General features: G+C 42.2%; 1 non-coding gene across 1 annotated transcript; it reads left to right on the forward strand.

Moving 5' to 3' along the window:
* The first annotated feature begins 10240 nt into the window (after positions 1–10240).
* On the forward strand, positions 10241–10314 carry Trnat-ugu. The gene has a single exon. It is a non-coding gene; the product is annotated as a tRNA-Thr (tRNA).
* Positions 10315–15869: the final 5555 nt, after the last annotated feature.

Consider the following 15869-nt stretch of genomic DNA (forward strand, 5'->3'; position numbering starts at 1 on the left):
TTTTTTGCCTGTTACTTTACAATATCATTGTTAGAGGAATAAAATCCACGATTTTTTGTGTGGAAAACACGGTTTGGATGTAATATAAAAACGAAGTCTTTTTTTTTTGTGGCGAGTATGATGTGGGTGTAATAGTTATGTATATGTGGCGGAGTTTATTTCCTCTTATCAGTAATTATGAGACTCGTTCACAAGAGGAACTGTGGAATGTTGTTAGCTTTGCACGAGAAGCTGAAAATACTCAAGGTACACATTCGAAAATCTGTAAATTAACAGGAGCTTGGTCGTCAGAGGTTTTGTAGCGTTTACTCAAGAAAGTGGAAGTAAAAATAATTTTATTTCTGCATGTGTATTTAATGATGCTTTGCTCCGAATTCCATTATCTACTGCACTTCTGTGTTCGTTGTAACAATTGCATATCTTTTACGTGTCGTGCGTATGTTGGTGGAACATTTAAGGATTAAAGTTGGGATAATATGATTGCAACTTGGGAAGAACATTCCGCAGCCAGAACAAACAACCATCCACTTCTACGTATTTTTACCAAAAAACTAATTTCTCTTCCCCACCCCAGAGACAATGTGACTGTTGTTTCAGTAGTTAGATAAAATAACAGGATTCGTTACATGTTTTTCTGTCAAAAATTTAAATTAATCATGGCAAGAAAAGACTTTAATTGTTTTAAATTGGAAGGTAAGAACATTTAACGACACTTACTACCCGTTATCGTGGATTAGGTCTAATTCCACTAGCATCTCCAGTGTGTCCTAGAAATTTTACCTTCTTCTTACCATGGGAAGATTTAGTTAACTTTATAGTATCTCCTTTTTTTTTAAATATGTTGATAACTTTCTCCATCAACTCTCTGTGTTCAACCTGGTCTTTGAGATAATGAGCAAATCATCGACATACATTACATTTTCTTGTACAAACTTGTTACCGAAAAGGAGACCTAGTGCCTTCATTAAAACTGATAAAGACACATTGAGACAAAATGGCAAAACTTTTAATTGAAAAGACCGTCTTTCACAGACAAATGCTGTATAAGGCCATTACTGTTGATAAAGGGTCACCTGCGAGTACCCATCCATGAAACCCATGCTACTAATACATCTGGCACCATTTAATACAGGTAACACTTTCTCCTTTGGGAAAGGTCTATCTCTTTGCATTTCCATAATTCGATTTAATGTTCTAGCATCTAAAACTAAGATCACCCTGCCGTTGAGTTTATTCAAAACCAAAAGAGGATTATTAATTCACTATGGGATCTTACAGTGATAACCTGTTCTACGATTCCTTTAATTTCTAACGTAGCTGCTGGCTTAACTGTCGTGGGTATACAACAGGACTTTTTAAAGAATGGTTTATCGTCCTAAACCTTCAGTTTACGTTTATATCCTTCAATGCTTCATGGTTTCTCGGAAAATTTATCTTTACACCAAATTGATAAATCAAGCAATTTTTCCTTTACCTTTGGAGTGATTTGATTATTTTCAATTCAGTTTTGTAGTAAACTGATCACCTCCTGTCTCCTTATATAATGTTGGATCCTGTTTATCCTGTACTATTCGCGAGGTAACCCCTTCATTTACTTGTTCTGACTTCACTTCCCCACAAATAGGATCAAGACTTGACACAATATAGTCTGCATTTTGAAATCTGAAGTGATTCGATGATGAGAAAGCCCACGTAATCCTAATAACAGGAGAATGTTCATATTTGGCACTACCAAAAATTGTGATAAAATCTTAAACTACCTAAAAGGTATGGCAATAATACTTCTTCTCGTACCTCCTTTCCTCTGTTTGAAGTCTAGTAATAATCAACACTGGAAACTGCCCCATCTCTCTCTTGCTTCAGAAAAAAGCTTGATCTGCAACACAAATGTCCGTTCCTGAATCGACAGTAATGTGAACCATTTCCTCGCAGACGTTTCCGAGACCTAATGGTTTCCAGTTATTTAACTTATTCGTTAACGGTTTTTCTTCCGATAAGTCATAGCATAATAAGCTTTCAGCCTGTAAGTTGGTTACCCGGCCGCTGGGGCCGAGCTGTTCTAGGCGCTTCAGTCTGGAACCGAGCTGCTGCTGGTCTTGCAGGTTCGAATCCTGCCTCAGGCATGGATATGTGTGATGTCCGTATGTAGTTAGATTTAAGTCGTTCTAAGTTTTTAACCCTGTGTGAAAAACAAAAGAAAAAGTCCTTTAGAAAGGGACTTAATAACAATGCTATCCTCACACTTCTTGCTACAGACACTCATAATCCTTACGTCTGAGTGCCAACCAAGAGCATTCTCTGCCGTAATTCCAGGTCTCCTATGCTTACAAATTATTGCTGATTACTGGGCTCATGTAGCACTTTGTCTCAACAAGTTACACCGAGAACAGCGACGCAGGCTTAAACTGCATCTGTTTCTTTAGTATACACCCTAAAGTCAGTTAAAGCGCTGACTGAGTTCACCAGTCGAGCCATACAGCCAAACCTCCACTCCAAGAAATTAAACACTTTCAATGTTATCGATGGAAAGGATGTCATAAAGTAGTTCATTTACATGCTGCTGATCGCTGTCAAACGATGTAGCTATTGGTTACTGGCTTTCATCTTGTAGAAAATGTAATGTTATCGGCAGTTGGGACACCATTATAAGCCAGGATGGTAGCTTCTGCCCCAGAATGGCGAGTGTGGGAACTGTGGGTTTCTGTCTACCCGCACTTCAGCGAGTGTGGAGTCAGGAGTGCTCATTCCACTTTAACTTAGTTTATTCTCCATCTGTACATAGTGTGATGTCGGCACCTTGGTAGGGTGTGTGGACAGACAGGCAGTTTGTTTGCTATTTCAGCATAGCTCCCAGTGGTGTGTGTGGCCTGTTGGCGGTGGGTGTGGATACTAGGAAGAGTGGCACCCTTCAGCAGCAGACATATGCCCTGAGCTAAACTCTGAAACCTTGGAGTCACCTGGCATGCTGGTTGAAGACACTGTACATTACGTCATGTCTTTCCAGCATCAGCTTCTGATCGACAGCTAGTGTGATAACTGTTACAAGATCGGCTGTAGGTGTAAGTATTGGAACCAGTCATAGTATAAATTCTGGTGCTGCTAAGGGCTGATGAAATAATATTTACAGTCAATGTGGCCTGCTGTGTTGTGACAGGAGCCTGCCTCCAGTCATGTAATTGACCACAGGACACAGAATTGTCCCACATTATGAGGAAACATAGCCCAACGCTAAAGCAGACTGTAGGATATCAGCGTGCGATGGCAGCAGTATTCTAGTACCTGGCAGAAACATTTCGGAGGCAGCTCGCCAGCACGTCCCTAGCTAGGTTACAAAGTCTGGTCTGTCCCTATTGCTGTAACATTCAAGAAACTTAACGACTTAAGCAGCAGACACCAGTAATGTTCTCTGTACCAAGAAATGTTTTCTTAACAACTTAGAACTCGAAACGTTCTGCGTCGCAGGCTATTTCCACGGTTGGTGGTAGCTGGCACAAGCCGCCGTGCGGCAGTAAGCTGTGCCAGGCTGTTACTGCAGTCAGGTGGCCTATTTATGGCATGCGATGGTATCGTTTTGTCAGTGGTGGGGAACTTTGATTCAGCATAGTTAAAAGCTAATTTTCTCGAAATATTTATAAATTATGTATACAAACATTTTTCTGAAACAGACAAGCCATTTCTGAAAAGTGTATCAAAATCCCTACAGTAGTTCACAAAATTGGACAGAACATACAGATAGAAAAGTACCATGGGGGCTTCCATATTGCCCGCATCTCGTGGTCGTGCGGTAGCGTTCTCGCTTCCCACGCCCGGGTTCCCAGGTTCGATTCCCGGTGGGGTCAGGGATTTTCTCTGCCTCGTGATGGCTGGGTGTTGTGTGCTGTCCTTAGGTTAGTTAGGTTTGAGTAGTTCTAAGTTCTAGGGGACTGACGACAGTAGCAGTTAAGTCCCATAGTGCTCAGAGCCATTTGAACCATTTGAACCAAGCTTCCATATTTGCTATGTACACATAGGTAAATGTTGACTCACACACCAAAGCAAATCCCAAGACTTACCAGGAACTAATTTATTCAGTCATAAAAAAAAAAAAAACATGGGATTCCGCCAGACAAGAACCAGACACACCGCTACACGTAGAATTAACGCTTGCTAGTACTGGAAAGCCTAGTCACTGGCAGTCATTCCTTCCCTCACTATAGGTCCTCCACAACAGCTATCCTTTATCTGACAACACGAGCTGACGACTTTGCATCCTGTCTCTCTGATATCTCCTCAGTTCCGAACGATCTACAGTTTGGTTACTCCATATTACGTACCATTCACGAACGCCATATACCACCGCCCCGTCCCTAGTTCCCAGCTTCCAGTACTTGGACAATATACCATAAACAGAATCACAGGCCCATATCACAGCACATGAAATAAAACAAGTACTTCACAGAAAACACAACACATCTTCTTGTCATGATTGCATTACCTATCGACACCTCAAAGAATGTCCTATCTCCCTTCAAGGCACTCTTACAACTCTTTGTACCACTATCGTCTCGACAGGCTAATATCCTGAACAGTGGAAAACCCCCGAAATTCAACTTTCCCTCAATATGGACAAGTCCCCTACTGATACCTCCCTCTATCACCCCATCTGCCTCACCTCTTTGTTTAGCGAGGTTGTAACACTTTCATGCCGATGTGCTCTTTGACCATTTATTATTGTATATATACTTGCTTTTATCTTTATGTACATTTATATGTACAAGATGTATGAATTTATTTGTTTATTTTGCTGTACAATCAATTATGTATATTATGTAAATATCGCTGAGTATTCGCTGAGGGAATGTTATGGAAACGTTAGGTTTTTGTCAACGAGTAAGTATCGTTGAAGTAGCGGCGTCTCTGGACGCGGGAGGATGTTACGTCGGAGCGCGCGCTACACAGAGAGAGGACTCTGGTGTGAGACTCGGTGAAGTGCGGACGCTTGGATGGCGTGCACTGTACTGGAGGAGTGATTGTTTAGCGGCTCGTGGCAAGTGATGAGCGTGGGCGGGAGAAATATTGGCTGCAGCAACATCAAGAACCCGCCACGCCAATATCATTGCCAATAACTCCCGTGCTCGCTAATTATAATGGAAAGGACCCAGCAGCACTATCGTTGTGAACATCTTCGTCACGGCAAGAATGGACTGAAGTCAGCTTATATTCAACTATTTGTGTAACGGCGTTATTCAGTTTTGTGCTGTTTTGCGAGTGAATAATTGCCGTAGTTTAATCAAAACTGTTTACCCATGATTCTCCTAAAATCATTCACCAAGTAGGTTCCTGTCCTATTCTATTGTTACAATAATCCGAGTACCGTTTATGAAAAATGAAAATTACAGTGCCAGTTAATTTTGCTTATGAACTAAATGATTCAGTTACATTAATGATTTGAACTTAAAGCATTCAGTAATTTCAGTCTCACTAACTTTAAATTTGAACTTTAATCTGAGGCGATCTAATTGTTGTAAATAGTAAATCAACTAATCAAATTAAAATGATTCCTGGCACTATGAACAAAAGCACTAACTAGAATTAATGAGTGAGTGCAAATATCACTGATTACTGTAATTTGTTGTTAGTAAAGTTCTGGTTCACATTTAGACTTGCAGTCGTGCTAAAGTGTAATAATTACCTTTTGATACAGTAATTATCAATTTCTATTTCCCTGTTCAGAAGTCAATAGAGTTTCTTTTAATTATTATTTGCCATTTTCCAAAATTCAAATGAAAATAGTAGACGTTATTGTGAGGTTATGTTTTCAAAATTTCAGCTCTATTAGTTAATGATATTTCGAGTGCAAACTATTTTCCTTCTCGCTTTATTACGTAACTGTTTCAATTGTTTTTGCTAACGTGCGTGCAGCCCTCTGTTGCCGCGCGTGTTCGAGTAATTCTTGACATCGACTGTTCGGCTCATTAATTCACGTACCGAACAGAATTTTTGCCAATTGGGCTGGCGACCGTATTTCGTTTCGCTATAATTATTTCAGTAACTCTTTTTATTCTGTTCCGATACACGTGGTACCCCATCACGTTGACACAGTACATGAATGATAGCACAAACCTTTCGAACAACCGTACTAAATTTTACAGTAATTAAGTAGGCGGAATAAGTTGTCCTAGAAGGCATCTTGTTGTTGACCTCTCCCTCATTTATCGACTTTATATTGAATCTTCGGAACGATAGCCTTTTCAAAATTTTATTCCAATTGTTTAGGCATATGCTTGCACGGTCATATATTTCTGACATTGTCGATAGATGAGAAGGGGGACGTTACAAGGTCTTCGAATCCATCCTCTCCCGAAGCATCCATCAACGCCTGAACCAACCTCTTACACTTCTCATTCATTTGTATAGCTTCCGTCCCATCTTCTCGGATGATAAGCTCCATCGACTCATCAATCTTGCATCCCAGCAGCTCAGCACCAGTGAACCTGCTGTTTCTGTGTCCCTCGACCTAGAGGACCACTACGACCTTGTGTGACAATTCAGTCTCCTTTCCCAACTCCAGACTTACTCACTTCCAGTTAATTATCTCCGCCTTACTTTATCCTTCCTCTCTAATCGCTCATCTTTTGTCACTATTAACAGCACCAGTTCCTGTACCTCCCATACCACTGCAGGTGTACCGCACAGCTGTGTCGTCACTCCTCTCCTTTGTCTCCTCTACACAGCCGGTACGCTCAAACGCCCTCCATCAGTCCACCTCTTTCACTATCCTGACAACACCAGTTTGCTGTCCTACACTCCAAAAATCCTAACACCCTCCAAATACACCTCAGTTTACCTCCTGCTCTAACCAATGGCCTCTCAAGATCAACCTCTCCAAAAACCACACAGTAATTATAGCATAAACCACCTGTACCTTCCGACTTCATGACTTTTACCTTTCTATCTAAGACCGTCTTATCCAGTTAACCAATACACTAAAACATCTTTTACTAACCGTCAACTGGCAGCTAACGTGGAAACCTCATCTACTAACAATCAAACAGAAAGACCACAACAGACTAAAACTAATAAAAATACTAACTCGCCGGACATGTGGATTACACTTCTCCATTGTCCTCCACATCTACAAAATCTTGATCTGGTCGTTCTTTTGCAATGCAAATGTTGCATGGATATCTTCCCAGCTAAGTTCTGTAAGTCTGTCCAAATCCTTGAACATCATGCACTCGACCTCGTTTCCCACATCCGTTGGTTAGCCTCCCCCACAAGGATCCTTTAGCAACTCATTAAATTCCTATCTATCCTCACTCACTTTGAACACCTCGGAAAAACCTACTGGCGAGGTCAGTTCCAATAATGGTATAGTCTTACCCGTCCCCTGCCCCACTTCCAATACCAGCTCGCTGCCACGCGTCTACCGACATATACTACCAATTCTACACCTACACACCCTCCACACACTGTCCCAAAGAAATTTCCACCGTCTCACCATCCCATATCATGAACTCCAATGCCACGGTTACCCATTCTACTGAACCATGTTATATGGTCGATTTTTTATGCTCCCAAAGGTATTCACTGTGCAGTGCGATATACGATAGCTGGATTAATGCTCCAAAGACGAGAGAGGTCAACCAATATTAGTTGGAGACTGGCTCATGGTCAGCGAAGCCGAGCTGCTCTGTGCGCACAACGAGAGAGGAGTGTGGAGTTGGTTTCCAGACTGTGTTAGGATTCTGTATTGGTGCCGATAGTGGGTCCCTGGCGAGTGAAGGAAGACACGTGGATCGATGTTCGCCATCGTGTATATACAAGAGCGGAAGTGGTTGTTGTCTACATTGAACAGAAAAAAATGTCCAAATGTGTGTGAAAGCCGGCCGGAGTGGCCGAGCGCTTCTGTTCGCTTCAGTCTGGAACTGCGCGACCGCTACGGTCACAGGTTCGAATCCTGCCTCGGGCATGGATGTATGTGGTGTCCTTAGGTTAGTTAGGTTTAAGTAGTTGTAAGTTCTAGGGGACCGATGACCTCAGATGCTAAGTCCCATAGTGCTCAAAGCCATTTTTGTGTGTGAAATCTTATAGAACCGAACTGCTAAGGTCATCAGTTCCTAAGCTTACACACTACTTAACCTAAATTATCCAAAGGACAGACACATACACCCACTCAGGGAGGACTCGAACCTCCGCCGGAACCAGCCGCACAGTCCACGACTGTAGCGCCCTGACCGCTCGGCTAATCCCGTGCGGCTCATTGAACAGATATGCAGTGTGTCGGCTTTGGAACTTTTGAGGCATTGAACATTCGAGCACAGGGGTTTATGTTACGCTAAAGGAAACTATCATGCTGATACGCACGGTAGAACTGTGTTAACGATGTTTTTCTGTTCGAATTGTGACAGTATACCGAGAAACCCATAGACCGAACGACTCTTGGGGTAGGTTTTCTCAAAGGACTAGTGTGTACATTTACACAACCTTCAATCTAGTGACATGTTCAAGTACAGCAATGTGACTTGTGTCTTGTGAAGTATTGCTAAAGGCACATTGTTGACACCGAGGCCAGACTGAGGTAGCATGAGTTATTTTGAGAACTGACCGGTCAATGGAATGGGTAACTGGAAATAATTGGTTATTCATATGTACTTCTGATTTAGTTCACTGTGAAACTCATTTGAGCAATTTTCTTCAATTATCTTCTGCAAATAAACATTTTTTTTTAATTTTAAAAGGTTAATATTTTTTATGCGTTTAGGAAAATTTTAGCGTACGAGGTGCTGATGGACATAGTGAGTAAATATGAATACCTTTTGCACTAATAGAGCAAAATTTTGTTAAAAGGTCTTGATCTCGATTACTGATATATATATTTTTGTTAGTATGTTTACGGGAAACTAATTTAAAGTATGAATATGAAATATCTATATATACCACAGCGTGACTGTTCAGCTAATGTTGATTTGTTTTGTTGGTTTACTGAGTGTAATTAAAGTGTTAACGTTTCTCTTGGTTTTCAATAAACCACCAATTCGCTCTACTCCCCACAAATCCGAGTCTTGCTTACCAAGTGTAAATCCACACCACCCATTCATCAGGGATCTGTCTACCATTCTAACATTTCAACCCTACCCCTCTTCTTCCTCTATCCCCTTTTCCCCGTCATATTTTAGCCTTACCGAAACTCCACCTATTCCTCGCTTCTTGTCTACCAATATCTACTCACATCCGATCGACACTACGCACCAGACCACCATCCTTATACCATTACCCTCCTAGCTTTCTCAACGGCCAACATGTTCCCATTTCAACAACGGACTATCTACCCAAGGCCAGGTCCATCCCGTTTTACTGACATTCAAGCGCTTCTTCCCAACATAAGCGTTTTGCTTCCTGCTTGAAGTGTTTTTAAATGTACGTTTAATGGTTTTCGTTTGTTTAACTTTTTAATTGCTGTTGTTTTAATAAAAAGTGAAGAAAGTCATGTCTTACGTATAAAATCTTCCGTAAGCTTCTCCTTCAAAAATTTTGAAATTCATTTGTAGGTCCCTTACGTTCGAGTTTTTCTTCGTCTCTGTTAGTTTATTTGCTTCTTGGCCGAATAGTCGGTTGAATGTATGGCTAACAGCCCATACTGCCGCCCATATGAAGCGAAAGCTGTGAAATAAAGATATTGAAAGAAAATCTGCGTTTCTGTGGGCTGTTCTCCCTGACACGGAGAAGACAATTTTGTATAACATGGTTTATTGTACATATCTGAACACAGAATACATTTCCGTTCTTTGGTATGGACAAAGATACACAGTATGGACAAAGATACACTATGTAGAATAGTATATATACTAAGATGATGTCTGTCCTTTCGGACATGTCCGAAGTAACAGATACCATCGGTGACCATGCAGCTCGTTAGAATGAAATTACAATGAAATGAACACCCTTAGCTGCTTACAGGCGTTGACATACGTCAACGGGGACAGATGAAAATGCGTGCCCCGACCGGGACTCGAACCCGGGATCTCCTGCTTACATGGCAGACACTCCGTCCATCTGAGCTACCGAGGACACAGATACCATCTTAGTACATGCATATAGTTAAGGCTCACCGGCCACTTGACCATCTTCTTCTTCTGTGCGAATGCACAAACAGTGCCCGAACTCTTAGGGGATCGGCAACGCACCGCGAGTAATGAGTATAATACGAATGTAGTTCGTTGAGAATGTGGGTTTCGCGGGAGTCGCACTATCCTCTGTGTCCTCGGTGGCTCAGATGGATAGAGCGTCTGCCATGTACGCAGGAGATCCCGGGTTCGAGTCCCGGTCGGGGCACACTTTTCATCTGTCCCCGTTGACGTATGTCAACGCCTGTAAGCAGCTAAGGGTGTTCATATCATTGTAATTTCATGTAGAATAGTGGTTTTATGTGAGAATTCTCGTGTTTGTGGAGTGAATATGGAAACATTTCCACCTAAAACCATAACAGCTGCGACCGTCGTTATACTGTGGAATCGATCGCCCAATAAACCTCCAAGCTCTGGGGAAGGTTGGAGCGCAAACTGCAGTTTGTGCAATTAGGCACACGAAGTTCGTTCCTTAGGAACTCTAACGGGTGTGATCGACCGCGTAGAAAGTATCGACAGGAGCGGTCGGTCGACATGTGACGTGGCGAAACACGGCTGCCGGCAAACGGCCTCCGCCCAGCGGGCTACATTATGAATGGCGACAGCACGAACCCTGAAAGGTAAATCCTGCTGCGGCCGGCCAGTCACTCTATGGCCAATTGCGCTCCTACGCGTACAGCTCTGGATGCAATCACTGTGAGTTGATTATTTGGCCACTAGGCTTGATATGTTACTTTATTCTTCGTACATCCTATATAACCTACATAATTTATATCAAGTTCTACTACTGAAAGACTTTCTGTGTTTGAAAAGGTAGTTGTTACAAAGAAGCAAACAAAAAAAAAAGTTATTGAGAAAATAATTTGAATTGTAAACATCATATACTCTTCCATCTTACATAAATTGGTTATAAAAATTATATCCCGTAAATGGCGTCCGTCATTAATGATACATTGACGAAGCCTTTCCAGCAAACTGTCCGTAATTAATCACAAGGTGATAAATCGGGTGACATTGGGGACCAGGTGATGTCTCATCGTGAAGAGAGAAGATGTGCAGGGAATAACTCAGAATTTGTAGAGGACGCCGAGAAGTGCAAGCTGTGGCTCCAACTTGTTGGAACCAGAATTCTACCTCTTCTTGGTTCCCTACAAATTGGTGTAACTTGGGTCGCAGGAAGGGCTCTGTCATGTGAAGCAGCGATCTACATTAACCATTATGTTACGCCACCTTCTTTGAAAAAAAAAATACGACCCTACACACCAGATTCAGCAACGGCGAAGGAAACTGTCACACAATACCTGTGAAATGGTCTCTGATGAAGTTCTTGAGGATGTTGTGCTGCCTGGTAGCGGATATTTGGTTTATGTAGAGTACCTGCAGGTGGAAGCGAGCCAGAAATCAAAACAGCGCCAGAGATACGTTCTCAAGATTTTCCTCACTCGGCTCTGCGAGTTTCTAAATCTCACTCACATATACTCTGCTAATCATCATTTTGTATGGGGGCATATCAAGATCTCTGATGAGGATTCTTCTTATACACCTACCAGACAATCACAGAATCCCTGTGCGGCTGTATGTTTAATTGATGAACGCCTTGCAGGCTGATAGACGGATGCTCCTACACGCGCCACCTTTCTCGGAGTTGTTCCAGTTCGGGTTCGGCCAGCAGACATTTTTTTTCAGTGCAGAACCTGGTGCTCTGAAGTCTGATGTCCAAACTCTAACCGAATGCGAATAGCTCAATGAGTAATAATCACAGAACGAGCCTTATGAACAAACTTCCCCATAACAAACGGACGATGGTTACCTAGCGAGGCAGTGCACCTACGGGAAATGGCACGTACACCGTTATCGATCGATACCTCCTCCTCATCTGTATACCCACCAACATTCAAACAGGAGCCTTCCTAATGTGGGAGGTCTTTTTCCGGACTCTTTATTACGTAAACTAAGTAAGTTAGTCAAATATCTGAATAGAAGGCCCTCGAGTAGTAATAAGAATCACTGGCTTACAGCAGCAACTCAAGGAGTTGTAAACAATTAAGTCCCCAGTCCGGATTCGGTTTTACAAAGAGTACTCTACGGCATTGAATCCATACTTAGCTTGCATTTATCCCGAATCCTGCACCCAGCAAAAAGTCCCAAGTGACTGGAAAGGCGCAGCTGACCCTGATATATAAAAAGGCTAAAAGAACGGACCCACAAAATTAAGAACTGTTATCCTTAACATCGGTTTGTTTCAGACTTTTTGAACATTATCTCAGCTCCAGTGCGATAAGTTTCTTTGAGACGGAATAACTTCTGTCCATAAACCAGTACGAAATTGGAAATCATCACTCGTGCGAGTTTGACCTGTCGTCACATGATATCCTGCAAACCATGAACGAATGACAACAGGCAGATTCCATATTCGTAGATTTCCGGAAAGCGTTTGATGCGGTTCCCTGCTGTTAACGAAGGCATGTATTAAGCGCCCCAGCAGCCACTCAAGCAGCTATAAATGCGCATTGCATGATCAATAAAGAGCTTGTGTCTTTTCCTAGCCTGATACATTTAAAGAGCTACTGCTCTGCTACGCTAAGGCTAGCGTTGAAATATTCACATTTCTTTCCACTGTCATTCATCACTCTATTAGCAACGGATCAAAAATTATAAATTGTGATGATCCAAGGAAAATTCCTTCCTGTCATGAAGATAATTCCTTCTCCTCTCCTTTTTCACTATTCATATGGAAGGAATAACATTTAATCACTTACCCACATAGGGAGGAGGATTTATGCAAACCGGCGCCTTCTTAAGTCACAGAAGAAAAATATCACCGTGAGTTAATATTTGTGAAAACCTGCGAACTGTCGGCACGGTACGGGGCAACGAAGTGTTCTCAAAGCACTAGAAAAAAATGAAATGATTGATGGCCGCGAGGCCCTTTCCGGAGAAGTTCGGCCACCGAGTTGCAAGTCTTATTCCAGGTGACGCCACATTGGGCAACTTACGTGTCGTTGATGATGAGGGCAACACGACATGCACTCCACGAGTGGAGAAAATCTCCAACCCACCCGGGAATCGAAGCTGTGCCCGCAAGTGGGACGCAAACACGTTACTACTCAGCTAAGTAGGCAGACAAAGCGCTACAACTATTTCCATGAAGTACTATTCCGCTTCTGCTACAAAACAAGTTGTACAAAAGTTGTTCGTCAGTCACCTCTGCCGGCCGGAGTGGCCGCGAGATTCTAGGCGCTACGATCTGGAACCGCACGACCGCTACGGTCGCAGGTTCGAATCCTGCTTCGGGCATGGATGTGTTTGATGTCCTTAGGTTAGTTAGGTTTAAGTAGTTCTAAGTTCTAGGGGACTGATGACCTCAGAAGTTAAGTCCCATAGTGCTCAGAGCCATTTGAGCCATTTTTTGAGTCACGTCTGGCAATACTGCAAGCAAGTAAAGATATAATACGTCTACCAGAATTCAGATTGAAGTAACTCTGTATTTCTGTTTTGGCCTGTGCGTAACCTGTGGGAATGCAGAAGAAGGCGGAATATCTGGTGCGTTGCTATCGACCAGTTCTGAGAAAACTCACTATCGTCTGATTCCGGGAAATTCAGGTACCTGCTGATTTTGAAGACCGATAGCTCGTGGAACGGTGTCCCGAAGCTTGCACTCAGTGAAATTTGCGCCCAGGATAGGTCGGAGAAGAGCCTGCTAATTGCCCCGTTCGAACTCTGCAACTTGCGAGGTAGGTAGAAGAGCTGAATGCCCTTACATGGTGAACTGTTAAAGCTAAAAGAAGAATTATAATGCCAAAACTTTTTCAGTATGAACTGATCATAATTTATGTTATTTTGTGTCAGATGCTTTAAGAAATGCTTTTTAACTTACGGCAGGATCTTCAGAATACATAATGGAAAACTTTAAAACTGAATCACTAACACGGGTTATAATAATCGCGTCTCTTTTACTTTGCAAAGCATGCTTAAAATTAAAATATGGTGGTGATAAGCATTTGGTAGATGTAATGCAGAAGCGTCTGTCGTTATAGTAATTGAAAGGCCATTATACAGCTATATAGGTGACCTAAGGTGAACATAGCTCACCCTCCCACTCCTAGAGCTACTCGTGCGTGTCTTCTATATATGACTTAAAAATATGTAAACAATACAAATGGTAAATCACCAAAAGTTTACACCGCAAATATTGAGGAAATGGAAAGTGCTATCGGTATGAAGTTTTCATAGTACGGTTGGTAATCTGGGGCTCGTATTACCCATAAAGAAATTGTAATACTAATTAGAAGTGTATTTTTTGTGCAGATATACACCATTTTAAGTGGAAAAATGCCTGTTGATATTAACAAACTAAAAGTGGGGTAAATTAGAATGTCAGTGACACTTGTAACAAGATTCTAGTGAGAGTATTTTGCAAAGTTCCCACACCTACACTGGCACAATACCAGTGACAGTACACACCGAAGAACAACACAAGTGCATACACTAATTATGTGGATTCTGACCAGTAATAAGACAAGTGAACATCACCAGTTGCGTTCAGAGTGACCACTGGCAGCGGCAGTACTGTCTTCCAGTCTGGTATGGAACGACTGCTACACACATGCTAACAATTCAGCAGCGATGTCCGAGCAGGCTGCAGTAATAGATCGTTGCATGTCATTGGGAGTAGATGACATTTGATAGAAGACAGCATCTTTCAGCTTTCTCTGCAGAAAAGAAAGTCTACAGGCGTCGAACACGGGGAAAGAGCCAGTCAAGGTGTAGGTCGTCTGAGTCCTATCGAAAGATTTGGATCAGTCCGCGAAGATATTCTGTAAAACTTTGTGGACTATTGGCTGGACAGCCATAATGTTGATACCCCAGGCTTCTCCTAGTCTGCAGAGGAACGTCTTCTAGCATCCATGGAGTATGGTCCGTTAGGACCCTGCGATACTTGTGCGTGTTCAATGCTCCATCCATGAAACACTGGCCTATGAGCTGATGGTTCACTATCTCACATCACACTATTACTCTTACTAGACACTGACGTTTCACCTGACGAAGCCAAGAGCGGGCCAAAAGTGCATGTGTCGATGGTTTGCGTGGTCATGATTAGTAAATGTGGCTTCAGTCACTAAACAAGATACACTGTACATGTGGAATATCCTATATTAATGTCCATGTACGGAAGTTAACACGATTCTCATAATCGTTTCCATGCGGCTGTTGATGGAGAAACGTATGATAATGATGGAATCCATGTCGATGGACAATGCGTAAGATATTTGCCTGACTCACGCCACTTCTCCGTGCGATTAAGCGGAAGCTAAAGTGTGTATCAACTGCAACAGCAGCAACAACATAAATTTCCCTCCTCTTCTGTCATTATTTATTTCTTCTGTTACGTTGTCTACGTTTTATTTGAACACTTTCACGTAACTGGTTGAAGAGGTTCGTAAATAATTGCTGAAATGGTTGACGGCTATCGAGATATCTTGCAGCTTACATTGTACAAAAACAAACTGCGTTCTTGCTACACTCTCCATACACCATGAGCATGTCAGCTTTTTTGTAAATCCCAAATTCCACTCACGATCTACTGCTTGTAATGTCAGACACTGACTAGCAAGTCACAATACACTCAAGGAACACATGAGCACGCATGAGCAAACATAACAACATCATACATAGCAACTACGCAGGATGAATGGCACAAAAGGTACCGATATGGCAACTTCCCAAAATACATGTATCGTAAACAACTCGCACTAGAACCCT

This window comes from Schistocerca americana, chromosome 1 (genome assembly GCF_021461395.2).
Source record: "Schistocerca americana isolate TAMUIC-IGC-003095 chromosome 1, iqSchAmer2.1, whole genome shotgun sequence".
Classification (NCBI taxonomy): Eukaryota; Metazoa; Arthropoda; class Insecta; order Orthoptera; family Acrididae; genus Schistocerca; species Schistocerca americana.